This window comes from Lemur catta, chromosome 11 (genome assembly GCF_020740605.2).
Source record: "Lemur catta isolate mLemCat1 chromosome 11, mLemCat1.pri, whole genome shotgun sequence".
NCBI classification, from domain to species: Eukaryota; Metazoa; Chordata; class Mammalia; order Primates; family Lemuridae; genus Lemur; species Lemur catta.
Window position 1 is genome coordinate 20,197,679 of NC_059138.1, and position 14,993 is coordinate 20,212,671.

The 14,993-nt window shown below is 46.4% G+C and overlaps 1 non-coding gene across 1 annotated transcript; it reads right to left on the reverse strand.

Annotated features, from left to right (window-relative positions):
• Nucleotides 1-362: 362 nt before the first annotated feature.
• On the reverse strand, nt 363-466 carry LOC123647897. The gene has a single exon (XR_006738423.1). It is a non-coding gene; the product is annotated as a small nucleolar RNA U13 (small nucleolar RNA).
• Nucleotides 467-14,993: the final 14,527 nt, after the last annotated feature.

Genomic DNA, 14,993 nt, shown 5'->3' on the forward strand with positions numbered 1-14,993 from the left:
CTACTAAATAGGAACTGCTATCCTTCCAAAAGTGTTGGAAAGAATAACTTTGGCCCATCTCTCAGCTCATGCAGCCACTCCCTCCCTATTCCCTGGGGAACAAGGTGACACTTACTGATTGGTGCTGCTGCAAAAGGACCCCAGCATGTGAGGTGCATCCCTTGCCTCCACGTGGTCAGCTACCAGAGCGTGCTCTGCCCCTGGGAAGGGGCCGCCTGCAATTCTGTGTGGGAGTCTAATGCGGGGGTGGGCTGTGGCCAAAGGTATTTGGCTACAAATCTACATTGTGTCCTTCAATCCCTGTTATCTACTAATGTGGATATTTTATCTCTATTTCTCTGATTCCTCTTTTTTTCTTTTCATATCAGACGAGTAATGTGCCGACGTTATAACAAGGTTTGAGGGAGGCACACCTCATGCATGCACGTGAAAACCCAATCATCACGCTTATGAACTACAAAAGGATCTATTTCTCTGATTCCTGCATTGCTTTTGCACTCTGAGGGGAATTCAGCAGACTATTTGATATGTTTGTATGAAAAAAATTGGATCGAAAGGCCGTTGGAGGGTGTGCTACAAACAAATTCAAGTAAATGAAAAACCAAGATAAATATTAACTTTGGGGAGAGGGAAGGTTGGGAATTGTACCAATAATGTAGTTAAAGCACAGTAAATCAATAGGCTTGGCATTCCTTCGCTCCGTAACGTTTATTGATAGCTTTCCGTGTGCCAGGCTTGGTCCTAGGCCCTGGGAGACACAGCAGTAAACAAAGTCCCTGCTGTCAATATATAATCAATATTTAAATCAATAAGCATATAATATGATGTCAGGGTGTGTGTGAGAGATAAGTCTGTGAAGAAAAGCAAAGCTGAGTCAGTGGATGGAGGGGAGGGTATTATTTTAGATAGGAAGGCCAGGAAAGACTTCTTTAATCAGGTGACATCTGAGCAGATTCATGAATGAAATAAGGAAGCAGGTGGGGCAAACACCAGGGAGGGGGGCATTCTGAGAGGGAAGAGCAAGTGCAAAGGCCCTGAGGTAGGAGTGTTTAAATGTTTGAGGAACCAGGGAGGCCAGTGAACAGCAGGAAGTGAGGGGGAAAAGGGAGCCCAGAGCCAGGTCCCATAAGGCTTTTTAGGACTCGGCAAAGACTCGAATGATTCATAATAAAGTATACTCTGAATATTTATTTAACTAAAACTTGTGACCAAAGGATGGAGGTTGTGCAAAAAAGTCAAATCCTCATCCACCATAATAGAAAGTCAATAGATAATACCTAAAATTGGTAAATTAAGAAATATACGAATGAGCATATTATTTGGAAATGTGGAGGTATGTACCAGAAGAAACAGCTAAAGAGTTAGTTCAAAGTGGTTGCTTCCAGAGGGGAGTCTGGCAGGGTAGGAAGAAAGTGGAGGAAAGAGACTATTGTTTATTGATATAAGCCTTTTACTGTAATTGAATTTTTTAAACTACATGCCATAGTCCTTTGCCTAAACCAAAAACCCACACAGGAGACAAAAACCACCCAAAAAGCCAGTGAGTGACTTTCTGTGTCTTAGGTTCACAGGTAATGTCCGAGATGACCTCCTTCCCTTAAGTTGAAATCTGGCTTCCTGGAATGTTGGCCCCTTGGCCTAGTTCAGCTGCTTGGAAGGACCCGGGGAAGGTTACTCCCGCTGCATCCCGCCCCTGGGTGTTTGAAGGCAGATCTGTCAGGAAACATCTCCTGAGACGGCCAGCTCCTCTGCTGCCTCCTCAGGAGACAAGGTTTCCACACAGAACCACCCCCGAGATAAGCAGCAGCCACGGACAGGGCAGGCAGGGCCAAGATAAGGGACGGGCAAGGCTTTGAACTTAAACCCCAAACCACCCGAGGCCTTCTTGCCCACCTTCATGCCATGAAGGAGAAATCATGAGAGAAGAGAATTTACGTTCACTCCGTATTCACTATGCTCTAGTTTATATGCTTGAGGCTTTATGTATATTATTTCATTGAATCCTCAAAAACAATCCCGTTTGTTTAATGCCATTGAACTGTACGCTTAAAAATGGTTAAGAAGGCACATATTATGTTATATGTATTTTACCACAATTTAAAACAAAAATCCAACCAGGTGTGGAAGGTATTGTTCCCATCTTTCAGAACAGCAAACAAAGGCTCAGAGAAGTTAAATAACTTGTCCAAACCACCCAGCCAGTAAGTAGGTGCCTGACCCAGGTGTGCACTCGGGTCTGTCTGCTTCCACGCTGTCTGCCTTGTTGAGAGACCCCAGGTGATGAGGTACACGCCAAATGAAACAGAAGGAATCAGCTACAGGAGGGGATTGTGGTCTTTTTAAAGAGTCTTACAATGTTGCCACTGCTGGCCTGGAGGTCCTCCCTGGAGTAGCAGGCAGCTGCTCCTGGGGAGGGCCGGTCAGCCTGTTTCTTACCCGGGAAGGCCACGTCAATGAGCGCTGGAAATGTTGCAGCAGGAATGGAGCCCAGGGAACATGCAGCTCTGAGACTTCTTAAATACTCCGAGGGAGGTTCCTTTTACTTGATTTCAGGTTCTGAGTTCGCTGAATTTTTAGATGATGCAAATCTGATCCTTCCCCTGCAGGAGTTAGGGGGAATGACACTTGACAGAGGGCAGAGGGGGCATCAGCATGTCATTAAAATCCAGTTGGGAGTGCGGGGTGGGGGCGGGGAGGCTGAGGAGGACAGGTGGAGGTGTGAGGCAGCATTACAATAACAACACCGGCAAACACTTTTATAAAATGGGCCAGGTGGCAGGCACTGTTCTAAGCACTTAAATATGTATTAATTCACTTAATTCTCATAACCACGCTTTGAGGTACATGACATTACCAGTTAGCTAAAGGTTACAAAGTTTCAAAAGATAATTTGAGGTACCAAATTATCCTGTATGACAATTTCCACCTCAGAAAGTGGAAGAATATGTTTATAATGACAAAAACTAGAAAGCACCTAAATGTTCAACACCAGGGAATATTAAAGCTGTGGAATTTATGCAGGAAAAATGGATGAATAATAATAGCCATTAGTTACCAGGTGCTCACTGTGCCCAGCCATGCTTTACACACATTCATTCCTTTCGTCTCTACCATGACCCAGCAAAGGAGGTCCTACCTTTGTATAGGTCTGGAGGCTGAGGTCTGAAGCTTTCGAAGGCCAGCTAGAGTAGATTTGAAACCCAGCCCCATCGAACTTCAGGGCCCAAGCTCTTCCTGCCTCTGAAGACTGGAAGACAAAAACTATTGCACAAAGCTGCTACTGACGAGGATTGCAATCACATAAAACGTGGGGCCACAGGAAAATGCTAGTCATGACTCTGATATGTGAACCAGGTGAGGGGGTAATTTGAGGGCAGTGAGTGGAAGTGGTCTCTGTAAATACACTTGCCAAAGGAGGCCCAGAGCAACATTCTTTTCCTCAGTTGCACGAGTGCATTGTTCCTCCCTTAGCCGTCGTCACACTCTGTGCCACTTGGAACATCTGGTCCTTCATATCCTGAGTTCCAAAAAGGAGAGAGGCGGCAGAAGGTCCTATTTGTCCTTTCCCAGGTTCCCCTGGGACCTGCAGACCCACACTGACACCTGCTGGGGGCAGACGACTGTGGCCAGGCTGTCTCTGCCACCTGCATCTTGCTTGAGGAGTCCCAAGCCACGGCCTCCGCCATGTCCTGGCCCGCCGTGTCTTTGTACGCACTGCAGTTGCACCAGGCAGCTCAGGGATGAGACCCGCCTCATCCTCTCTTTGACGTCCGCTCCCCGGAGCGCCTCACGGCACAGGGCGTTTACTGATGACGTCAGAGGGGAGACGGGCGAGGTTAACATCGCAGCCGCCCAATGGCGGCCCCTTTCCTCGAAGTCCTCTGCCCCTTCTCACCAGCCTGGCTTCTCTCCACCCGCCTGGCTCTTCTCCGTGTGTTCTGCTCCTCTTTCTTCTAGTGTCCCCCCTAGTCAACAGCAAAACCCGTAGTTCCTCCCTTTGCTTCCTGCGGAGCCGGCCCAGTCCCCACCGCGAGCTCCATTCCCACGAGTAACGCGTTTTACCCCGCGAGACTTATCAAGGTTCTTTTCCTCAAGGACACGTCCTTTCCTAAAAAGAATTCTAGTAGCAATTGTGAACAAAAAAGATTTTTTTTTAAAAAAGCCTTTTGTATTTGTGATAATCTCAGCCCGGTTGACTGTGAGACAGAGAGGGCGTGCAGGAAGTTTGCTGGGAAATGCGCGAGAGAACAGGGTGTGCGAGGAGCGAGGCTGCAGTGCAGCTGCAGTGCGTCTTCACCCAATCGATCCCACGGAAAGTTCTGGAGCTAATGGGCCTTTGGAGTTACACCATTGAGGCATCGGGCCGGGCCTTTGTACTCCCTGCCCCCCCCCACACTAACCGTGCCAGTCGTTGGATGCCAGCCAGGCAAACTCCGGAGGCTGTGCAGTGAGCGCCCCAGTCCTCAAGGGAGTGTGGGTGGCACATAACAGCATCCACTACAGTCCTAATAATTTTTAAAAAGATTGTAATAACCTACATATCTACCTATTCAGGATTTGATAAATAAATAGCAGTACATCCATGCCAAAGAACACCATGCAGTTGTTAAAAACAAGATTTGTTTACTGACGTGAAGTGGTAATTAATATATATTCTTAAGTGAAAAAAGCAAGTTGCAAAACAGTATTATTTTATTATCCCACTTTTATATTTTAAAAATGTATATGCTTAAAAATATATGTACAGTACAGACTAAAAATACTTAGTCGAAACATTTAATACTGACTACCTCTGGGGAGAAGATTATGCAAAAAAATTAACCATAAACATTATTTTTATTATAATAATCTTGACAGTAAAACTTTGTTTAAAAATAAAAAAAGCCCTAGACAACTGAGACCGGGTAGCAGCTGATCAAATTTAAGTCAACGAAAGGACTGTTCTTGCTGCCGACTTGAATTTCTCTCCCCATGAATTTTCTGTAAGAAACGGCATTTCTCTCCATTTCCTGCCTTAAATTGCACTGCAGCCTGTGCAGCTGTTGAGCAGCTGTCACGTCCTGCTCCGACACAGAAGTGGCTGTGAGAACTTAATGGGTGTTCTGTGGTGCTCGTGTACCATGAAGGAGGAACAGGATGAGTTGGGGTGGCCCCGATTTCACAAAACATGGGACAAACTCCCAGGCAGTGGCTACGGCTGTGTCCCCTGTGGCAGGAATCCCTGGCTGCTCCTCTTCATCCATCGTCCTTGTCATCCTCATCATGGAAATAATAATTACACTTACTGAGAGCTTACTTACCATGTGCCTTTATACTTATCTTAAGCACTTTATACTTATTTCTCTCTCACAACAATTTTACAAGCTTATATGTATGATTATCCCTGTTTGACAGACAAGAAACTAGAGTCTTTGCACAATTTTGTGAATATACGGTACTAAACCCCACTGAACCGTATGCCTTAAATGGGTGAATTTTAAAGATACGATCTTGTTCTGTTGCCCAGGCTGGGGTACAGTGGGGCGATCATAGCTCACTGTAACCTCGAACTCTGGGCTCAAGCAATCCTCCTGCCTCAGCCTCTGGACAAGCAGCTGGGACTACCAGTGTACACGACCACCCCTGGCTAATTTTTTTTTTAAGAGAGAGGATCTTACTATGCTGCCCAGGCTGGAATTTGTGTGTGTGTGTGTGTATGTGTTTTATAAGAACAGGAAATTTATTTTTTTTCAGTAAATTACAAGTGGAATTATGTTAAATGGATATATTGTACAGTGGTAAGTCTGGGCTTTTGGTGTCCCTGTCACCCGAATAGTGTACATTGTACCCATTAGGTAACTTTTCATCCCTCATCTCCCAAATGGGTGAATTTTATGGTACTGAATATTATCTCAATAAAGCTGTTGAGAGAGAGAGAGAGAGAGAGAACCAAAGTCCGTAAAGATCACAAAGGTTGCCCAAGGAAGTAGCAGGATTTTGTTAGCAAGACAGAACAGGGATGGATGCTGGGTAGTGTCTGTGGCCCCAGAACCTCCTGACAGCCTGCCATAGACCCTGGCATGCTCAGGGTCACTGAGAACCTCAGCCCCTGGGGACAGTGGAGGCTATGAGGTGGGCAAGCCCTTCAGGCTGTCACTTCCAGCTGTGTCAGAGCATCTGGGCTCCTCAGAGAGTGGCCCGATCAATGTGGGGACAGAGACCAGGGGATGGTATGAAAGGGAGTGAGAAAAATGGGGACATCCAGCATGGGAACCCCCCACCCTCCATGGCCTTACAGTGTCAATAGCTGCTGCACATCTGCTTTGCAGGAGGTGGAGACAAAGGGGGCTGAGGAGCTGCTGGGGTGTTTGTCCCACGGCCCTGGGAGCCTGCATCCTGCTCAGGCAGTGGGCAGGGGGACATAGGCAGGCTGTTGTGGAAGGGCTGCGGCATGAATCACTGTCTTCACCCCAGCTGGAATCTGTCCTTGTGCCCCGCATGGTGTCCGTGCCAGCAGTGTGGCACTGGCTCCATTGGCACGTGCACAGGCTGCTAACCAGAGGGCCAGCAATATCTTGAAATACGTGGTATGAAAACATTTAATGGCTTTGAAATCTTTTGCCTTATCACAAGAAATTTCAATAAGAGCTCTTCAACTCTACAGATAATTTCAAATGCTGTAAAATTTTGAAGGTTGGGAAAAATGCTTTTAAATTTTTTATCTCCAACTTGGGCCAAATTCCTCATTGATGGCAGTTAGCAAGAACTCAAATAGATCATCATTCAGAAATGTTCACTGGTAAGTATTTATAGCCATTTGAAGCATATAAAAAAAAAAGAACGTTTAAAAAAGTGACGTCCGTGTTATATCCGCCATCCTCACTGCAGAACCAGGTGTCCCATCAGGCAGCCACTGGCCACATGTGGCCACCGAGTCCTTGAACTGGGGCTGGCCCGCGCTGAGATGTGCTGTACATGTGAAATACACACCAGATCTGGAAGACTTGGTAAGAGAACAAGAATGTAAAATGTCTCATTAATAATTTTTATGTTGATGACATGTTGAAATCATAATAGTGTGGATACATTAGGTTAAATAAAATACATTATAAAACATTTTTAAAAAGCTATGTTCATGGAAGCCTGCTCAGGTTTCTCATTAAAAACTTGAAAATATTTTATTTGGAAAATTTCATACAAATTCAGTGTTTGATATGTTCTCTAATTATTTTCATTTTTATAATTCTTTAATATAAAGAAGACATAATTACTTTTTCCATCAAGATCCACGTAGATGTCCCCAAGTCCCCTCCAGTTTACTCGAGCATGCCCTAAAAATATGGATGCAGAACTCTTGGGCGTCTTAGGGAGCCCTGGACCAGCCACATAACGGCAGGTCGGGAGGTGTCAGTCTTAGCACAGTGACTGAAAGGTGAGGGGGGCCCTATGCTTTTTTTGAGCTTATGTTGAAGTAGAGCCCTGGCCTGGCTCCTTATTGAACGTTTCCACTACCCAAGACTTTCTCTCTGGCCTCCCGTAAACTCCTGAAGCCCTTGCTTGGCCGCCAAGCATCTGTGTTGGGTTTTCTATAATCCATGCGCCTGAGCTGAGGTGTGTCCAGAAGGCAGAGTCCAGGCTACCCGGGTGCTTGTAAACCCGCTTATTTTTTACATGTGTGGCTTTGGCAACCCATATAGTCCTCGTTATGGGCAAGCCTAAGGCCATGGCTGACTCTGGTTCCAGCCTCATACCTCTGGGCTGAATCCTGCACACTCCATAAATAGCCCCTACCACCTGCACGCCACTCCCTCACGTAATTCAAGAGTCGCTGGCATTTTTCCAGCTCTTCTGAGGTCAGGAACTCAGATTTGTGGAGCCCAGGAGACTGTCCATTTGGAAAATCATCAGGCAGATGTGGAGGAGACAGGAGTCAAAGTCAGGTCCCAGACTGTCGGGTCACCCTCTGGAAACGCAAAGAAACAATATGGGATCTGTTCAGAGGAATGTTTTTTTTTTTCAAATTCTGTGTGGCCTTGGGCCTGCTCTGTGATGTAATTTTGTCATAACTTTCTCTATCATTACCCCAACATACCTATATTGTTGTGCCTGAAACAATCAGCATGCGAGTGTAGGTGGAACACATCACCATACACGATGTCTGTGTGCGACCTGTAGTTCCAACTACTTGGGAGGCTGAGGCCAGAGGATCCTTCAAGTCCAGGAGTTTGAGGCCAGCCTGGGCAACATAGTGAGACCCCATCAAAAACAAAACAAAACAACTATGTCTATGTGTGGATGTACAGTAGAAGGGGTGTAATTAGTTATATAAAGTGTTGTATTGAGATGACAGAGGTCACAGGTGTTATTTACTACTGAGTTATTTGAATATCAAATAAATATTCAAACTTTAAACTACTATTCAGTTATTTTAATGTATGCTTAAAATGTTCAGAGGGACAAACTTACAAAGTTCTTCGAAGAAAGCCGGTTAAAAGAATTTCTGCCATTCAAGTGTCCAATGACAGGGGAATGATTAAGTAAATTGCAGTAATAATGAGTCAGCACTTACTGTATACTTACTCTGTACCAGGCTAACTGTTTTATATGCATTATTTCATTTTTTAAAAATGCTCAAAATAACCCAAAAGAACTATTGTCATTATCATTTTCATTTTGTAGATAAGAAAAACAGGGCATAGAGACATGAAATAACTCACCAAAGACCTCATACATAGCTGGCTAGTGGGAGAGTTGGGATTTGAACCCACGACTGTGTAGGTCCTACACGCAGGTGTGAACCACTAGGTTACCAAGCCACACACTATCACACAGTCCTGGTAGGTTTTCACAGCCACGCACACTATCGATAAAGCTATAGTGGTGAGAACCTGTAAAAGAAAGGCAATTTTGCAGCATCTATCACAATTTTAAGATGCACATGCCATTTACCACTCAATTCCACTTCTAGGACACTGTGATGTTAATTTTATGTGTCAACTTGACTGATCTAAGGGATGCCCAGAGAGCTGGTTAAACATTATTTCTGGGTACACCTATGAGGGTGTTAAGAGATGAACATCTGAATCAGTAGACTGAATAAGGAAAACCCACCCTGGCCAATGTGGGCGGGCACCATCCAATCCACAGGTGGGGGAAGGGCAAATTTACTCTCCCCTCTGGAGCTGGGATGTCCGTCTTCTCCTGCCCTAGGACATCACAGTACCTGGCCTTTGGGCTCTGGGACTTACACCAGTGGGCCCCCTTCTCACCTCTTTCTCAGGCCTTTGGCCTTGGACTGGGAGTTACACCGCCAGCTCTCCTGGCTTTCAGGCTTTTGCACTTAGACTGAATTTATACTACCTTCCTTCCCAGGTCTCCAGCCTGCAGATGGCAGATGGTGGGACTTCTTGGCCTACATAATTGTGTGAGCCAATTCCCGTAATAAATCTCCCCTTAAATCTGCACCTAAATGTCCACTAACGGGGGAAAGGTAACATCTGTACATGGAATATTTAGCAGCTTTCTTAAAGTGCAGTGGACCCCCATGTACTGATAAAGAAATGTCTCCAAGATATATTGTGACATGAAAAGCTAGTTGTAGGACCATTTTTTAAAAAGCCGTTTTGTATGAACATACGGAAAGATCTGTAAGGACAAAAACTAAACTGTTAAAAGTGGTTTCCCCTGAGGCATGAGGGGGAAAAGCAGAAGTAAAGGGAAAATTTTACTTTTTCTTTATATATTTCTGAATTATTTTAATTCTTTACAGTGAGTATGTATTACTTTTGTAATAAAAAAACTAATGTGGAAAAAAATTAATGTTTTCAACCAATTTTAATGATATGGGAAAATACTGTAACAAGTGAAAAAAATTAGAGCATGAAATTATGTATATAGTATGATCTCAGCTACAGAAAAATGCATTTAAAATCCAGGAAGGAAATATATCAAAATGTTAATAGGACTGCCTCTGGGTGGCAGAATTATAGGTGGTTTTTTTTTCTGCTTTTACTTTTCTATATTTTCTAAATGTGCCTTATTATTTTTGTAATTATAGAAAACAATTATGCTGATCTGCCAAAGGTTCATGGCGGGTTGTAAAGTGCGAGCAGCTGAGGCCAGCAAAGAGCTTCGACTCCAGGGTGTTGCTGCCGCACTGGGTGGTGTGAGGGCCAGGAGTACCTGGTGCTTCTAAGTCTTCAGTTTACACACAGGTAACCTGGGGACCTTATTAAAATGCAGATTCAGGTCCAGTAGGTCTGAGGTAGGGCCCAAGAGTCTGCATTTCTTTTTCTCTTAAGATTATTTTAAATTGACAAATAATAATTGTGTACACTTATGGGGCACAATATGATGTTTTGATATATATACACACACACACAAAAAAAAAACGTGGAATGATTACATCAAGCTCATTAACATATCCATCACCTCACTTACTTACCATTTTTTGTGGTGAGACGTTTGAAATTTACTTTCTTAGCTATTTTGAAAAATACATTATTATTGACAATAGTCACTCTGCTGTACAATAGATCTCAAAAACTTACTCCTCCTGTCAAACTGAAACATACAAGTGAGATCACGCAGTATCGGTCTTTCTGTGCCTGGCTCATTGCACTTGCCATGATGTCCACCGGATTTCATCCACGTGGTCACAAATGATAGGATTTCCTTCTTTTTGAGGCTGAATAGTATTCCATTGTGTATGTATACACGCCAGCATCCTTTAGTAGCTTAATGGCTGTTGTCCTCGGCAGAACACCGCTAAGAAAGAAGCATAACTAGGATGCTAGGTGAACCGCTGTGGTTCTTAGAGGCAACATGATGCCACAGTTGAGCACACCGTTCCGATCCATTCATTGAGTGGGGGAGGAAGGTGGGAGCCAGCTACCTGGTGACAGGTTAATTCCATTCATGTAGTTGCAATCATCTGATGCCTTTATTATAATGTCTAGAATTGTTATGCCTGAGAATTTACTTATTTAAATACAATTTTATCTCTATTTTTTATAAATTATTTCCCCTTTAGATGGAAAGTATGAGGTGTGACTATGAAGGTGCTTTAAAACAGGCAAAATGCTGTTAATTTTACTCATGGATATTAGACTGAAAGGACACTGAACAGGGGTCAGAAGACCTAGGTTCTTCTCTGTGTGACCTTGGGAAAGTCCCTAAACCTGTGGGCTGCGTTTCCTTATCTATAGAAAGAAACCTCTGGCCGGTGGCAGTGGCTCATGCCTGTAATCCTAGCACTCTGGGAGGCTGAGGTCATTTGAGCTCAGGAGTTTGAGACCAGCCTACGCAAGAGCGAGACCCTGTCTCTACTAAAAAAACAGAAAGATTAAAAATTTTTAGATGTTTTAAATTTTAAATAAAAAAAAGAAACTTCTACTAGTGATCTGCCAACCTCATCTAGTTTTTGTGAGATCAAATTAAAATGAAAATAGGCCAGGTACGGTAGCTCACGAGACCCCATCTCTACAAAAAATAGAAAAATTAGCCAGGTGTGGTAGTGTGTGCCTGTAGTCCCAGCTACTCGGGAGGCTGAGGCAGGAGGATCGCTTGAGCCCAGGAGTTTGAGGTTGCTGTGAGCTAGGCTGACGCCAGGGCACTCTAGCCTGAGCAACAGAGTGAGACTCTGTCTCAAAAAGAAGAAAAAAGAAAAGAAATGAAAATGAAGGTAAAAATGCTTTTAAATGGAAAAGTCTAAATAAAAATTAATAATTATGGATAATCGAGGGAGGGGAGAGGAAAAACAAAAGAGATAAGAGAGCCAAGTTCAGGCTGAGAGAGGTTGGAAGAGAACCAGGAGTCTGGGGAGGAATTTGCCAATCAAAGGCCGACTCTTCCTGCAAGTGTAGGGCCTGGGGTCAGGGCAGTTCGCAGTTCAAGGGCAGGAAGTCGCCCTAAGCTTTTCACACCCAGACAGCTGACAGGTGTCAGAGGGGCACAGACACCCAGCTGCAAAAGGGGAGTCTCGAGTTTCTCTGCTCCTGCGGCAGGGCTCCTCCTACATGCTCCCAAGGTTCTTGTCCGGTCACCTCAACGGCTTTGTGGGGGGACCCAACCTTTTGGTCACTCTTGCTACGAATGCCTTGTGTTATTTGTTTTCTCTGGTTGGTCAGCATCTTCTACCACATTTTGACTCCAAATTTTCATCTCAGAAAGTAACTCTAACTTCATTTTGGAGAGCTTTGCTGACTCCCCTGCATTCTGGCACTCAGAGTGTGACACCCGGGCGTACGTGGCCGTGCAGCCTGTGCAGAAGAGGAACTGAGAAGCCCACGTGCCAGAGCTGCTTCTCGTCACTGCTCATGCAAATACCGTCACTTGGACACTTCTCACAACCCTCAAGGCCAACACGTCCAAACGGAATTCACTGCTTCTCTTCGCTAACCCTCCTCCTTCTCCTCTGTCCCTCTGCCTAGCCCTCCACCTGCCTAGTGACCTGGGCTCAAAGTCAGAAAGCACATTTGACACCATCTTCCCGTTTGTCTTTGCATCCCAAACTGTCACTAAACCCTGATAACGCAGGCCTTTGGTCACTCACAGATTACGTAGTCATTTGCCGAGCAACTTGAGTCAGTGACCTCCCGCTGTTTGGAATGGGGTTGCCACCCACCATGTAGTGTTGCTGTCAGGAGTTGGAGAGAAGGTCCCCAAAGCCCTAGCAGGACCCTGAAGTGCAGCTACCCAGGTTGCTGAGCGGGAAATGAATCATTTAGCACCACGCAGTCTGCACACTCTCACCCCGGGCTAGAGTGCCGTGGCGCCATCACAGCTCACAGCAACCTCAAACTCCTGGGCCCAGGCGATCCTCCTGCCTCAGCCTCCCAGAGTGTTAGGGTTATAGGTGTGAGCCACCGCGTCCGGCTGAGTGATGCCCTTAAAACCAGGCATTCCAGAAAGTCCACAAAAGCACCCCTCATACGTCACAAGGCCTATTCCACCCCCTCTGCCATGTCTCTGGGCTTCCTCTCTCCTTGCTCCCGGGCCCCAGTTCGGGGGCTCCTCTGCACCTGGGGTCTGGCAGCGACTCCCCAATATCCTCCTGTCCCTGCACATGTGACCTTTGTCATGAAGGTCCTCAAACACACACCTGGCCACGCCCTTGTCAGACCTTTGGAAGTGAGCCATTCCCGCAACACCAGGGCTAAGCCCCCAGCCTGGCTGTCTCAGCCCCACAGTTGGGCCAAGGCCCTGTCTCCGGGCCTCTCTCCCGGCCAGCGCTCCCCTCCCCAGCCCCTCTCTCCTGTCCTGCTTCAGCCACGTTTGTTTGTGCGGCTCCTCTGCAATGAAACACCAGCCCATGTCTCATGCTCTGTCAGCTTGGTCAGTGTGGTCACTGTCCTGTGTCATCATCATCATCATATTATTATTATTATTATTTTTGAGACAGAGTCTCACTCTGTTGCCCAGGCTAGAGTGCCATGGCATCACCCTAGCTCACAGCAACCTCAAACTCCTGGGCTCAAGTGATCCTCCTGCCTCAGCCTCCTGAGTAGCTGGGACTACAGGCATGCGCCACCATGCCTGGCTAATTTTTTCTATATATTTTTAGTTGTCCAGCTAATGTCCTTCTATTTTTAGTAGAGACGGGGTCTCGCTCTTGCTGGTCTTGAACTCCTGAGCTCAAACGATCCTCCCGCCTCGGCCTCCCAGAGTGCTAGGATTACAGGCGTGAGCCACCGCCCCCGGCCCATATTATTATTCTTACTAACATTCCAGACTGTAAAAGATCAGCTAAGAAGAGAAGACCACACAATGCTAAAAACTGAGCTGATAATTCAAGTTGTATAAACTAATCATGTGGGTGCAAGGAAGAGGAAGGACGGACCCGCGCCAGGGCGGCCCTGGGCTGAAAGGTGGCACTCCCATGCTGCGAGGGCGGAGTGGGTCCTGGAGGAGCAGTGCAAGCCCCTGCCATGCTCCTGGGCTGTCCCCAGCCAGCCACCCCCACTGAGACATCCTTCGGAGCTGCCAGATTGCAGTGTGAGGACATTCAACTCCACATGAAGACGTTTTCTCACCTTGTGGCTGGCAGAATTCTGGAGGCAAATGTGTTCTCCCCAGAGCTTGGTGGATCAGAGCAGGCACTGATGTGAGAGGAACAGGGAATGGAGGAAGCTAAGTAGGTCACGTCCTTGTTCTAGTCCTGGGTCTGGCCTTTCCGTGAACCTAGACCTGGCCTCTGGGCTTTAGGGAAAAGGGCAGAGAGGCAGGAGCTGGAGAAGGGAAGAGGAGCAGGAGGAAGGACGGGGAGAGCAGATGGCTGAGGGGCGAGTGGGAGGACGTTTCCCTGTACCCGCGATAGGGGAGGGCTTCGATGACAGCGGCCCACCCTGGCCCCTCCTCTTCCCTCTCGCCTGTCTTTTAAAATGAACCTGGGATTTTGTTTTTATTCAGGTATGGTGAGGTCAACAGACCAAGAGATGACTACCTTTGAAAAAGTAGTTTATGGCTGGGTGCGGCAGCTCACACCTGTAATCCCAGCACTCTGGGAGGCTGAGGCGGGAGGATCACTTGAGCTCAGGAGTTTGAGACCAGCTGGAGCAAGAGTGAGACCCCGTCTCTGCTAAAAATAGAAAAAAATTAGCCGGGTTTGGTGGCGTGTGCCTGTAGTCCCAGGTATTCGGAAGGCTGAGGTAGGAGGCTCGCTTGAGCCCAGGAGATTGAGGTTGCTATGAGCCAGGCTGATGTCACAGCACTCTAGCCTGGGTGACAGAGCGAGACTCTGTCTCAAAAAAAAAAGTATTAATAGTTTGTTACTCAGTTCCCAAGAGGAAGGGCGGGCCACACCATGCAGGGCCACACCTTGTATGGCCACGCAGGGAAGCACCAGGTCGGTCAGGAGGCAGGAGCAAGGGGAAAACATGGAAAGGTGCGGGCAAGGCAGGGTAGGTGAGCCGCGCAGCATTGGCTTGGACGGTGTGAATAGTTTCAGTGGCTCTGGCTGTAGGGGTGGTCCCTAGTTGTCCGGTGCCTGGTCCTGGGTGAGTCAGGGCAGTAGC